Below are 14630 nucleotides of genomic sequence, written 5' to 3' on the forward strand. Positions count from 1 at the left end.
GCAAGAGAAAGAAAAATAAATCATTTCACCGTGTTTCTTTATACCCCCATGAAACCATAGTATGAGACTTCTCTGCAATAAGCAGTGAAGAAACTATGGATTTGAAAAGGAAATTGGTACCTTCTGAATAGATCTGTACCAATCACTTCTTGAAAGATGTCGTTTTCCGTCTGTTTTCTGATTGTACCTCTACAGTTCTTCCATCAATGCAAAGACTTTCCATTTGTCCTTTCCTTTCCACCCTGTGCACATCATTCGACCAGTCAGAAGAGATGTGCATTTAAAGCATTTGTTTGTAAATCAAAATGTTTTAATTCTTTTTTAAACTGGGGGGTGCCAGGGGGGAGGTTGGTGGTGGCATCGGTGAAATAGAGAAAGGGGATTGAGAGGTACAAACTTCCAGTTATAAACTAAATAAGTCACCAAGATGAAAAGTGCAGCATAGGGAATATAGCCAATAATATTGTAATAACATTGTGTGGTGACAGATGGTGACTGCACACCCGGAGAGCAGTGAGTAATGTGTAACATTGTTGAATGCTATAATGTATAGCATTGTTGAATCACTATGTTGTACACCTGAAGCTAATATAACATTGCATATGAATTATACTTCAATGAAAAATACGTTTTAATCACACTGGGAGAGTCTTTATTACAATATTAGGAATAATTTCACAGATAAGACATCTTTTAGAGAGTGAATAATTAAACTGTAGTACATCTTTTACACAAATAGGAATCTGTGTACTAAATGCGCATAGTACAAAAGCCTCCACACAAAGTAGTAGATTGAGGTACCCTTTACATATGGGGTAGGTATTCTCAATTTGGTCAGTTAGCTCATGCTTGCCAAAAAAGATGGCCCAGAGATCCTCAAAGTTTCCAAAGCTCTGAGCCCCTTCACTAGACCTCAAATGATTCTCTCCCACGCCTTTGCTCACATCCTGATTTTCACCCCAAACATGCCTACCCACCTGGCCTTAAGTCTACTCACACCCCAAAACAAAGGTGGCAACATATAAGGAATAATGGCTTTGTTACTGAGTCTCGAGGAAGATATTTTCTCCCAAAGAATAAGGGAAGAAATTTCAACGGGCAGGAAGGCAAGATGGAAGAAGAAGAGGGCAGCCTCGCTTAACTCAATAATGCTGAACCGTTAGTCTGTGATTGGATGTTAATTTCATGAGTGGGTACCTGCGTGGAATATTAATTTGGATTTCTTTTCTTGCATTTACCCCCTTTAACAAAGAAAAAAATGTACATTCTCCAGGAGTCACTGACTGATTGGGGAGTGAGAAAAGAAAAGGTTCAAGGAGGATGTGGTGCTCCTGACTTGGACCACCAGGAGATACTGCTAGTCTTCACTGAGGTCAGTGGAGGACACGTCTATAACAGGACTATCTGTATTTGGTTAAAGACAATGTTGTAAAGAATTGTGGTGTTATTGCTCTACAAGTTATTTAATATTTTACAGTTCTCAAAGGTTTTTCAAAAACACCATCTCTTTAGATTTAACAGCCCAATAAATATGTAGGTGAATTATCAATAGCCTTGTTTTAGAGATAAGAAGTCTAAGGAACCAAACACTTAAATGATGGTCCAAAGATCACAGGGAAAAGAAATGGCAAGGTGGAGCTTGAACTTCAGTCTTCTGTTTCTGAATCTCTTAGAACACGGAGTTTAGTATTTACTTATGCTTTGTACCTTCATGAATGTTAGCGAAGTCCCTATTTCAAAATTAGAGTATATAATCTCCAAAACAGAGAATAATGGTATGTGTTTAGTCCCCAGTTTTCTCAATCTTAGCACTATTGACCTTTTGGACCATGGTCTGTCCAGTGCATTGAAGAATTTCTGTAACAATCCTGGTCTCTACCCATTAAATGCCAATAGCATGTTCCAAGTTGTGACAAGTCGATATGCTTTCAGTCATTGCCAAATACTCCCTGAAGGGCAGATCGCCCTTGATTGAAAATCACTGATTTAGCATGTGGCAATCCTGGACACATAAGAGAAGCCCAGTAAATTCCTGGTGATGGAAAGCTAATATGCATTCTGGCATGTTTTTAATAGAAACTTATCAGAAGATGAAGTTAAATTGGAGTATAAAGTCAAGGACTTGGCATTTTCAGCATTTGGAACGGTGCCTACCTAATTGGGGAGGGCTGTGACGATGACTGTCCTTGTGCCGGTTAGTAGAATCAGCACAATTCTGTAGGGATCAATTTAGGAAGAGAAGAGGAACATGGTTTCTTTCCAAAGGAGGTATGTGTACAGTGTCGGTCTCCCTTCCCATGGCAGCAGCAGATCTAGGGTAGGAAGCAAGCTCCTATTTCCCTTGTTTAGAAATGCCAGCCACAGGGCAGGAGCTCACTGAAGGGCGGTGAGTGGAAGGAGCCGGTGACTTGAGTACCTGGGGAGTGGAGTCTATTTCTATCTCTGCTACTAACCGAGGAGTAAGACCTTTGGCAGGTCACTGCTCTTCTCTGGACTCGGCGTCCTCATTCATAAAACGAGGAGGTTGGAATATATTGTCTCCTAGGTACCTTCAAGTTGAACATTTATTTATGATTCTGTGATCCAGGTTCCCAGTGCCCTGGGTGAAAACCTGGAGATTGAATATGTTACTGAATTCAAGCTTTTCACATTCTTTCAAAGATAATAAAGTGCCTACGCTCTTTTTTAAATAACGTTTCCGGTGTGGGCTGAGGCAATACCCCTGATCAAATACATTAACATTAATATTTCTGTAGTAAAATGTATGGCTGTTCACACTCAATGAAATACTTAAAGGTAATTAACAGAAAAGCATCAGTTCAGGTTCGATTTTTTTTTTTTTTTTTTTTTTTGCCACAAAAGCCAACAAACAGAAACCCTTCTTGGTTTTCAGACCACTTTAGACTTCAGAATTGTAGAAATGCATTTCTCAGTGTGCACTTAATTTCGATTATTGGTAAGTCACTAATAAATCCTGTTATAAGGAAGTAAAGTCTGCTAAATAAGCGTAGGGTATACTTTTTAAAACCATTTTGGGATATAAGAGTTTTATTTAAAAAAGTAAGAGGCCTTTTCTTAGTATTTATTCTCTTGGTTTCCTATTTCAAAGTTAACACACTAGGCATTGCCTTGGGCCTTGATTTTTATTCTGCTGTTTTGTTATCATACCCAAAAATGATTATCCCAGGTGATATATGTGATGAGAAAAATATGAATGAAAATAAAAATTAAATGAATTCCTTCTGTATTTTATGTAAAAGCATATACCCAATTTCATGAAAATGGTAACTAAATGAGTATTTACCAAAGTATGTGTAAAAAACACAAAAAAATTAACAAATACAATACTATGGTTTACTTTGTGTTACGTTAATCATGGTCATGTTAACAGACAGTATGATAAAATGAAAAAGGAAGACATTTCAATAAGTTCTGTTTATAGGGCGATGCTCCCGGGAGGCTCTGCTACTTCCTGGCTGGCGCAGACTAAGTTCTAGGGTTGGACGCTTGGACATGAGGCTTACTCTCCTGCAGGAGTCGGTTTTCCAAATTGCTATTAATAGTGCTGCTGCACCCAGCACTCTCCTTCACTCGCGGGACACTTTCTGCCACACAGGAGTAATACACTTCAACAGAAAAGCGCCACTGAGCTAAATATGTTCAAAAGTCTTTCCCAAACAGGAAACGCATGCTCCCTCTCCTGCAAGACAGACTCAGGCAGGTAGGGAGCCCCCAGTTCAGGTCTCACAATCTTTCAGTCGGAAGCAAAAAGCAGAACATAATTGCTTTGCACTTGCCGGGAGCAGCAAAGTCGAAAGCTGAGACTGTTTACCTGTTTCAAGCCATGGGGAAATCAAGACAGAGGGAGGAGGGAAAAGAAGGAGGGAAGAGTGTGTGAAATGGTGTCGATTATGGAAATTTGCCCTGAAAGAGCCAGCTGTTCGCTTGTCTATGTCGTCTCCTTGACTGTTGGAATAATGAGGAGGAGGATGACAGATGCCAGTCACAGTGCTAGGCGTTGGTAGTACAAGGGCGAACAAGACGTTTTGAAACTTAGGGCTTAGGAATATGAACAGACAATAAACAAGCAAGAAAAAAAAATTATTTTCCAATAATGATAAAGGCTGCAAAGGAAACCAACCATGTACTCAAAAGGCTTTTTGGGGAAAACCTTTCTGGGATGTGGGAGTTAGACGGAAAAGCCAAAGGAGGATAGTAAGTGAGCCATGGGACACACCCCCACTGCCAAAGCCCAAGATAGGAAAGGGCTGGGGTATGGCAGGAGAGAGAGGAGGCAGGGGGTAGGTAACATGGGGAAAGTGACAGGACGAGGACCATGGAGCCTGAGTCTGTACTTTCTGGCAGGGACAATGAGAGGGCCCTGAAGGGCATAGCATAGGAGAGATGATGGGTTTTACATTTGAAAAAGAGCATGCCGGGTGCCTTGTGGAGAATGGATTGGGAAGGGCATGAGAGAAGGTGAGAGTGCTCGTTAGAAGGCTGCTTTGGATGAGGCGGCGGCAAGAATTTAAAAAAGCTCAAGTACACTGAGACTGGGGGGAGCTGGTTAAGGGAAGGGCTATGACCTTTACAGGTCAGCTTCCCTGAAGCCTGTGATTTTTGTAAGATTTATAAGCATCTGCTTATACTTTCAACCTGCAACTTCTGTAGGATTAAAAAATATGTTTAGTTCCTGGTGTGGATGATTTTTTTTTATAATCCAAATATAGACAAGACTGCCACAAAGGCCATATTGCTGAAGACCTAAGCATTCACCCTGACAGCAGATGCACAATTCCTCTTTAACTTTTCCATGTCTTGTAGGATATTGAAGACTGAAATTATATCTCTTCTCAACCTTCATTTTCCTAGGTTGAAAAACATTGGTCTCAAGAAAGCTGCCCCTTTATTAGTGTATCTATTTTAGACCCTCCTACCTCTCTTTTTTCTAAGCCGACCAGTGGATTTTCTTGAGATGTAGAATTAGCACTCCACCCAAAAAGCCAAAGATGGATACTATGCTTTATTTAGTTTTCCTTAGAGCAAAATTTTACCTTGATCCCTTTTTCTTAAGATTTTATTTATTCATTTCAGAGAGTTTGAGCAATCATGGGGAGGGGGAGCAGGGAGCACAAAGCAAACTCCCTGCTGAGCCCAAGGCAGGCCTCCACCCCGGGGGTCCATGTGGGCCTCAATTCCAGAACCCAAGATCATGACCTGAGCTGAAGTCCGGTGCTTAACTGACTGAACCACCCAGGCACCCCTTACCTTTTTTTTTTTTTTTTTAATTTGTATTATGCTTAAATGGGTCAGTGGTTTGTTTCAGCTAGGAAGCATGGGAAGTGAGGGAGACACTTGCTGGGGTGTGTGTGTGTGTGTGTGTGTGTGTGCGTGTGTGTGTGCGCGCACATGTGCACATGTTCACAAGCTGCCCTTAATTACCATATTTTCACACTTCTAGTCAGGTTTTCATATGTCTTTTTAACTTTTGTCGCCATGGTAAGACGATGCTTTCTTGGTTGGCTGAGTGGTCTCACTGGTGAAATAAGGCGAAATAAGGAATTTAATTAGTTACATATTGCTGTGTAACAAATTTCAAACCTAGAAACTTATAAAAAGAAAAGTTCATTATCTCAAACCTTCTACAGAGTAGGAACTCGAAGTTTAACTGTTTGGTTCTGCCTCAGGTCTCTCATGAAGTCCCAATCAAGATGTTTGCCAGATCTGCAGACCCCTGAATGCTTGAATGGAGCAAAAATATTCCAAAATGGCTCATTCACATGTTGAAAATTGAAGTTGACTCTTGTCAGGAGGCCTCGGTTCCTTCCTAGGGATGCTTGAGTGTCCTCATGGCATGGCAGCTGGCTTCTCTCAGAGCTAAGAATCTGAGAGACAATGAGGCAGAAATTATGTATCTTTTATGAGCTAGCCTCGGAAATCATGATTCATCCTTTCTGCGACATCCTGTTAGCTACATGGGTCAGCTCTAGTGAGTGTACACACAGGCATGAACACTGGCAGACTCATTGGAGGACATCTTCAAGGCTGGCTACTACAGGATAAAAAACTAGAGTAGGGAGGGACAGATGGGGAAGAAGCAGACCATGGAACAAGACACACACCATAGCAGGATCAACTATTTTCCCTTGAGGAAGTCCCACTGGCCAGATGCAGCGTCTGGAAGGCGTAGCAACAAGTGCCAGTGTTGGAATGCAGGGGCCAAGCAATGTTACGAGGGTGTTACCCGGGTGTGGATCAAGCATCCGAACTTGTCATTGATTCCTGTCAGGGCAAGGGGTATTCTGATTCAGATAGGCACTTAGCTAGCATCTGGCAAAACATTTATTATTTACAGTAATTCATTAATTATTATATTACAATAAGAAATAGTATTATCAACAACTACTGGATACTGCGCACTAAGAATACAGTGGGAAGATGGACTCCCTGTCATCAGGAAGCTTAGAATCTACAAGAGACTATGTGTAAATAAAAAGGTAATGTCACTTTAATGGGATGAGCTCTGTGATGGGAGAGGTACGGCATGGTGGAGATTTTACAGGAGGAACATCTGATCAAGAGTTGGAATGTGGATGGGAGATAAAGGAAGGAGTGACACGGCAACCAAAGCTTAAGAAGGAGTTAGCTGCTGGAAGACAGGGGGACAGAGAGAATTCTAGACCAAGAGAATTGCACATGGAACAAGCATAACCCTGTAGCAAGAAAAAAGATGTCCCTCTAGAGCAACTAATAGTGTTTCTGGGTCTAAACATGCAACCCTGAGGGTAGCAAGAAGTGAGAATGCAGTGATAACCCAGTGGCAGGATTTCTGTTGCGGTGGAAGGGTAGGACCACAACCCTGGAAGGGAGGGGGTGCTCAAAGGGAGGCAAGCAAACCTCAGTCTTGGCAATACAGGGGTTCTGAGGAGTTCCCCAGACAGGAACTGTGAGGCTGGGACAGACATCTGGTGGGAGGTTTTTCAACTCAGGTGATATCTAAAGAGGGAGGTCTCTTGTGATGATTCATATCGAAATTGATATTGATAGTTTGATGTTCATATAGAAATTGATTACCCTCAGGCAACCGCCAGGACAGGGAGGTGTGGGGGCATACCAGGGAGGAGAGCTCAGATGTAGCACGGCACATGAGCTCAAAGGAGGGGTGAGCCATGCACACAGGAGTCGTCAGATAAGAACATCAAGAGAATACTGTGGATGTGGAGGTAGGGGGTGAATACGGTTTAGGAACTAAACCCACAAACTCTGGACATAAGTCCTTTCATGCAGAGCCCTGAGATTCTTGTTGAGAGCAGAGTAGTTCCTTAGAAAGCCACCCCAGACCAGACCCCATGAGTAAAGGGACTATATCTGCTAGAAATTAATGTTTTAAGAAAAAGTGGAAAAATAGATAGCCCTAGAGTCTAAAGATAGAGCTGTCCTGGGCTGTCTGTTGCCTCAATTAAATCAGAGATCTTCAGGATCGGATTTGGAGAGTACGTGGGCTGAGCTTTCAAAAAGGACTCATCAGTACATCCAATAGTGGGAGAAAATAGGCAACAGTAGAAGCAATGTCATGGCCGTGACTTCTCAGTTGCTATGGAAGAAAAGGATGATGACAATGTCTACCTTTCTAATCATGGGCCATTTCCTCTGGAGGTCTATAAGGCAGGTCATACTGTTCCCCATTTTTATGAATGAGAGAGCTAGATTCCCAAAAGTTTACATGGCTAATAAAAAAGAAATCAGGATTCAAACTCAGGTCTTCAAATGTATTCTAGTTTGTTGTTTTGTTTTAACCTACTATACTGTCTTCCTACCTAATAAAAGGAGAGGTTATTAAAAAAATGACATTCTAACTGGACATTGGAGTAGGCCTCAGAGAAAGAGAGAGAGAGAGAGAAGGAAAACAACACACTAATTTTATGTACACAAGAAATGCTAGTGACATCCAAGCTTGAATGTTTGAGTATCCACAGCTGAGGGATATTTGTGTGACATGACTGAGACATATACATAAAAAACCTACACATATAAAATGATTTGAAGCCACGCAGGTATATAGAAGTAAACTTCATGCAGTTGTTGTAGTTCACGAAGTAACATGATATAAATGGGGTTATTTGATGGCTGTAAGGAGACACGGATGAAGGTTAGTTTCATATCTCCTTTTGAGAACACAGAGGATACCATACCCAGTGCTATTTACTGAACACCTACTTTATACTAGGAATTTTAGAGTTTACCTCATATAGCTCTAAAAGCAACCAGGAGGAGTAGGCATTATCTTGAACATTAACAGAAGAGAAACTGAGAATCAGTGTAGTTTGTCCAGTGACACAGGACTTGTGAGTGATAGGGAGAGTCACTGTTTGAACCCGGGTCTAACTCCAGCCCATATGGTCTTGTTCCTACACCAGCTGCTGCAAGGCAATGGAACCAAAAGAATTCTTGGTTCTTTCTCTCCTAATTCCTTAATGCCGTGTTTCCTAAAACCTATTCTTGTTAACTGACGTTTCTCCCAAATCTGCCTCTCCTCATATGTTTTCTCTCTGTGACTCCCTTGGCAATCATCCCAATCAACCAGGCTTGACGCCTTTTTTCCATTCATCCTACCCATCCAATCTGTTTTCAAGTCCTGGCAATTCTAATTCTATCTTCATTTTCACACCATTCCCCTTTCTCGGCCTGACAGGAACCACCTACTGCAATAGCTTCATGACTTGGAGCTTACTAGGTCGAACTAACCTCTAAAATGGCCCCCAGTAAATCCCACCTACTGGTATTTACAACTTGGAGTAATCCCTTCCCCTTGCATGAGGACTGGGCTTGACAGCGTGCTTTGAATGAATAGAATAAGGCACAGAGAATAGAATATGACACACGTAATGGGATATTGCTCCCAAGATTAGGTTACAAAGAGACTCTGGTTTCCATCTTGCTTGCCCTTTCTTTCTCTTCTTTCCCTTTCCTTCCCTTCCCATTTTCTGGTTTAGAACAAAGAAATTTATTGCCTCACTGTTCTGGAAGTCAGAAGTCCAAAATCAAGGTGTCAGCAGGGCCATGGTCTCTTTGAGGCACTAGGGAAGGATCTGTTGTACATTCTTTTCTCCCACCTTGTAGATGCAATACTATGATCCTAAGTTTGTCTTCACATAGCCATCTTCACATCCTCTGTGCATGCTTTCTCTTTCTTGCTCTCTCACTTGCTGACTCTGATGGAAGCTGGATGCCATGTACTGAGCTACTCTATGGAAAGGCTCACTTGGCAAGGAATTGAGGGAGTCTCTTGCCAAGGACCTTGGAGGAGCTGGGATTCCTAGTCTAATAGCTGGGGAAGAGCTGAATCATTCAATGACTATGCCCAGTTTTCGGATCTACAGAAACTAAGATAATGAATGCTTATTCTTTTAAGTGGTAAATTTGGGGATAATTTATTTTGCAACAATAGGTAAACAATATACTAATAATGGATAGTCCCAAATCTAGGAATAACATCATTAATTTGGGGGCTGTCAAATTAAACTGCCAAATTAAATTTTGGGGCTTCCAAATGAATATAATTCTGATTATGTCATACCCTTGTTAAAAACCTTCAATAACTTTTCCTTTGCCTTTAGAAAATACCTAAGCTTCTCAGTTTAGAAATGAGATGTGTTATCACCAAGCTCCAGCATAACAGTTAATAATTAACTAAAGATTATTTCATAGTTGAAGGCAATAATGTATAATTCTGTTGTCAACTGAATCCATTCTGTCCTTTAAGCCTAAAACAACAGTTAGCAATTTCCAGAAAAACTTTGCCCATTCTACCCCACTTGCATGCCTTTGCCTTTATCTCAGCAGGTCCATACCTACTTGGAATACCTCATTCTTCAGCAAACTCTTCTTGATTTCACTCTATTGAATATCCTCTATCTTTCCTCTGAAATATGATACTATTTAATTTGTGCATCTGTTGTGTCAACACCTTTCTATTTTATTTTAGTTGTTTATATTTTATCTCTTATTTCAGACTCTGAGATCTTTTGAAAGAAAGATACTTGCACTGTTTTGCCCACCATAGATATTATAGAATGGTGACATAGATTATTCCTGACTATTCTCCATCACAAGAAGAACAACTAACAACTATTCAAGAATAAAACACCACTGAGAGAATCCTAGAACATGGTGATGAGGTTGAAGCACCCTCTGCACCACAGAGATGAAGACAGACTGCATTAGAAAGGTAAGAGAAGTGTCTGCACACTGACTGCATTGCCTCTACCCTAGGCCAGTGTAGTAACACACAGCGAGATCTGCCCTGGACCTCTAGTTCCTCCAGTAGGAAAAGAGAACCCAGTGGGGACAACCAGCCTCACTTCAGTATTGTGGGTCATTTTGCAAGAGCCCTACGCTGATCTCATACCACAGGGATTTGCAGGGCTCAACAACTAAGAATCTGACTGTGGTAAAGAAGGGGAGAAGGACTTGCAACAACCACCATATGGGTCTTCGCAGACTGAGTTCATACCTGCAGTCCCTGAGTGGTAATCCCAATCAGTGCTTTTGCCCATTTGCGGAACCAAGTCAGGGGGACACTCCCACCTGGAACTGATAGGGTACATACAGATCTGCCTGATAGGGATCCTCAAATTGGTGCAACCACCTTGGAAAACCACCTAGAGCTCAGCTTTGTCCCTGGTGTCCCCAAAGCTGGCAAGGAGCTGAATCATAGTCCACCCACTGTGGAGAGTGTCTTCCAGACCCATATGAATAGAAGGACCGGTGAAAATTCCTGGTAACTGCGTGGCACAGCTCTGCTCTAGCTGCGAAGTGCGTCCAGAGCAAAGCCAGTGCCAGAAATGGAGTGGAATAATTCATATCCAAGGGTAAAGGTAGTTCCTGGCCCCTCCCACCTAGAGAAACTGCCCAGGAAATGGAGAGTAACCCAGAGTGTCCTCTCCTCCTCTTGCCCAGGCAGGAGAGCTGAGACATAGCTTCAACCACTGTGGAGAGTGTCTTCCAGCCCCACTCCATCAGAAGGGTTGGAGACATCTCCTGGAAGCAGTGTAGCCCCCAGCACTGGAACCAAGAAGTGGGTAGGCAACGCTGATACATTGCAGAGCAAAGCCAGGACCCTCTTCAGTCAGAGCACTTGGAATGTCGGTTGGCTTGAGTTAAGAAAACAATGAACTTTACCAGCTTTAGAGTTACTTCGCTTGCTGTGCTGGACAGAAAATCTAATTCATATCCCCATTCATCACTGAATATAGCCTTCAGCCTGTCCAACCAAGGAATCTAACTATAGCACATGAGAAGCTGTATAACCCATGCAACACCTATGGACAGTGGCAATGGGACAGAGAGCACAGCCCATGGCTTCCCCATCTGCAGAGCAAAACCAGCAGCCTCATCTGACTAGGGAATTAAGGGCACACACTGGCCTGTTTGTGCCCCTAAACAATGAGCTGTACAGGTCCTGAACTCTACTAGTTGCTCTCCCAGGGCAAGAAAGCTAATTTATAGCCCCATCTATAACTGAATATAATGCCTAACCATCTAAGCTTGACCAGAGAATCCAGGCAACCACTGAGTCCATCCTACAGACTTGCGTGGGCAGAGAATCAAGCTAGCAGTCCTATCTAACTGTTATCAGCCAGTGGCACATCTCCATCCCCATCCTCAGAGTTCAAATATTTGCCTCATCCCCATACAGGCCAAAATAGCAGCTCCCATAAGCCCAAGGACATTACCAGCAGAAACACCCAGAAACCTAAACTGTGCTGCCTGAGGAAGAACTTTCTCTGCAAAATGAACCTGTAAAGTCTGGAAGAGGGGTCCAGGTACCCAAATACACTGGTACCAACATAAAGAATCAAGGATCACAAAAAAAAAAATCAAGTAAATATGACAACCCCAGGGAAGACTTATAAGCTTCAATAACTTACCCTAAAGAAATGAAGATCTGCAAACTGTCACACACAGAATTCAGGATAACTCTTTTAAGGAATTTTAGTGAACTACCAGAAGACACAGAAAACTAAACAAAATTAAGAAATAATGCATGGAAAAAAATGAGAAGTTTGACAAGGAAATAGCATCCATCAAAAACAAACAAACAAAATCACAGAAATCCTGGAGTTGAATAATTCAACAACTGAACTAAAGAATACAATAGAGAATTTCAAAAGTAGAATCAGCTACTTGGAGTACAAGACATTGGAAATTATCCAGAGGAGCAAAAAGAAAAAGAAAGTTTTAAAAACTGAGGAGAACGTATAGGAATTTTAGGAGAAAATGAAACAAACAAACAAACAAACAAAACCAGTATTTGCACTGTGGGAATTTCTGAAGAAGAAGAGAAATAAAAAGGAACAGGACATATATTTAAAGACTAATGGCTGATCAGAATCCTAGAGGAGAACATGAGCAGTAACTTCTTCAACATCAGCCACAGCAACTTCTTTCAAGATATGTCTCCAAAGGCAAAGGAAACAAAAGTGAAAATGAACATTTGGGACTTCATCAAGATCAAAACCTTCTGCACAGCAAAGGAAACAGTCAACAAAACAAAGACGCAAGCCACGGAATGGGAGAAGACATTCGCAAATGACAGTACAGACAAAGGGCTGATATCCAAGATCTATAAAGAACCCCTCAAACTCAACACACACAAAACAGATAATCATGTCAAAAATGGGCAGAAGACATGAACAGACACCTCTCCAATGGAGGCATACAAATGGCTAACAGACACATGAAAAAATGTTCATCATCACTAACCATCAGGGAGATTAAAATCAAAACCACATTGAGATATGACCTTACACCAGCTAGAATGGCCAAAATTATCAAGACAGTAAACAATATGTGTTGGAGAGGATGTGGGGAAAGGGGAACCCTCTTACACTGTTGTGGGAATGCAAGTTGGTGCAGCCACTTTGGAAAACAGTGTAGAGATTCCTTAAGAAATTGAAAATAGAGCTACCCTATGACCCTGCAATCACAGTACTGGGTATTTACCCCAAAGATACTAATGTAGTGAAAAGAAGGGCCATCTGTACCCCAATGCTCATAGCAGCAATGGCCACAGTTGCCAAAATGTGGAAAGAACCAAGATACCCTACACAGACAAATGGATAAAGAAGATGTAGTTTTTCATACTATGAAAAGAGTATTATGCCTCCATCAGAAAGAATGAATACCCAACTTTTGTATCAACATGGACTGGACTGGAAGAGATTATGCTGAGTGAAACAAGAGATTATGCTGAGAGTCAATTATCATATGGTTTTGCTTATTTGTGGAGCATAAGGAATAACATGGAGAAGAGAAGGGAGTTGGGGGAAACTGGAGGGAGAGATGAGCCATGAGAGATTGTAGATTATGAGGAACTAACTGAGGGTTTTGGAGGGGATGGGGATGAGAGGTTGAGTGAGTCTGGTGGTGGGTATTAAGGAGGGCACATATTGCATGGAGCACTGGGTGTGGTGCATAAACAATGAATTCTGGAACACTGAAAAGAAATTTAAAAAATAAATAAAATTTTTTTAAAAAAAGAGTAATGGCTGAAACCTCCCTGAATTTGGGGAGAGAAATGAACATCCAGACTCATTACACACATTATAATTAAATTGTCAAAAGTGAAAGACAAAAGAGTTTTAAGAGCAACAAGAGAAAAGAGAAGTTACGTACAGGGAAATCCCCATAGACACAATTTTCTCAACAGAAACTTTTTAGGGCTGGAGAGAAAGGGATAATGTATTTAAAATATTGAAAGAAAATAACTGTCAACCAAGAAGTCTGTACTTGGCAAAGTCATCTTTTAGAAGTGAAGGAGGGATAAAAATTTTACCTAACAAACATAAGCTGAGGGAGTTCATTACTACCAGAGCTGCCTTGCAGGAAATACTAAAGGAAGTTCTTTGAATGGAAGTAAAAGAATGCTCATTAACACCACAAAAACATAAAGAAGTAGTGTAAATATGAATGGTAAGGTAAATACATGGTCATATTAGATTCAGCAACATGGCAATAGTGATGCATAATTCACTTACAACTCTAGTTTAAAAGTTAAAAAAAATAGTATAAATAACCATAACTACAATAATCTCTTAATATAAAAAATGTGAATTATGATAGCAATCATCTAAAATGTGAGGAGAAGAAATAAAAATGTAAGGTTTACTAATTTTATTAAAATTAATTGTAATCAGTTTAAAATAGGGTGCTGTAAGTTTAAGGTATTTTACTTAAAATTTATTTAAAACCACAAAGGAAAATTTGTAGTAACTACACAAAAGAACACAATAAAGAAGTCAAAGGACACTCATACCAAAAGACATCAAAACACACAAGAGAAAACAGCAGGATAGACACAAGGAACAATGGATCTACAAAACAACCAGAAACAATGAACAAAATGGCAATGGTAAGTCCTTACCTATTTATAATTACTTTAAACATAAAAGGATTAAATTCTCCAATTAAAAGACAGTCAACAAAACAAAGCAAAATCGACATGGACTGGACTGGAAGAGATTATGCTGAATGAAATAAGTCAAGCAGAGAGAGTCAATTATCATATGGTTTCACTTATTTGTGGAGCATAACAAATAGCATGGAGGACAAGGGGAAATGGAGAGGAA

The 14630-nt window shown here is 40.9% G+C and overlaps 1 long non-coding RNA gene across 1 annotated transcript in view; it reads right to left on the bottom strand.

Annotated features, from left to right (window-relative positions):
• Window positions 1-3358: 3358 nt before the first annotated feature.
• Window positions 3359-14630, bottom strand: part of LOC123388076 — a 54646-nt gene continuing 43374 nt past the window's right edge. Inside the window, exons 2-3 of the long non-coding RNA XR_006602619.1 lie at window positions 5640-5885; window positions 3359-5536 (exon numbers count right to left, since the gene is read on the bottom strand). This is a non-coding gene — a long non-coding RNA (uncharacterized LOC123388076). The remainder of the gene's footprint in view (window positions 5537-5639; window positions 5886-14630) is intronic.

The sequence above is a fragment of the Mustela putorius genome, unplaced genomic scaffold, assembly GCF_011764305.1.
Source record: "Mustela putorius furo isolate JIRA1106 unplaced genomic scaffold, ASM1176430v1.1 tig00003871_pilon_pilon_pilon, whole genome shotgun sequence".
Lineage (NCBI taxonomy): Eukaryota > Metazoa > Chordata > Mammalia > Carnivora > Mustelidae > Mustela > Mustela putorius.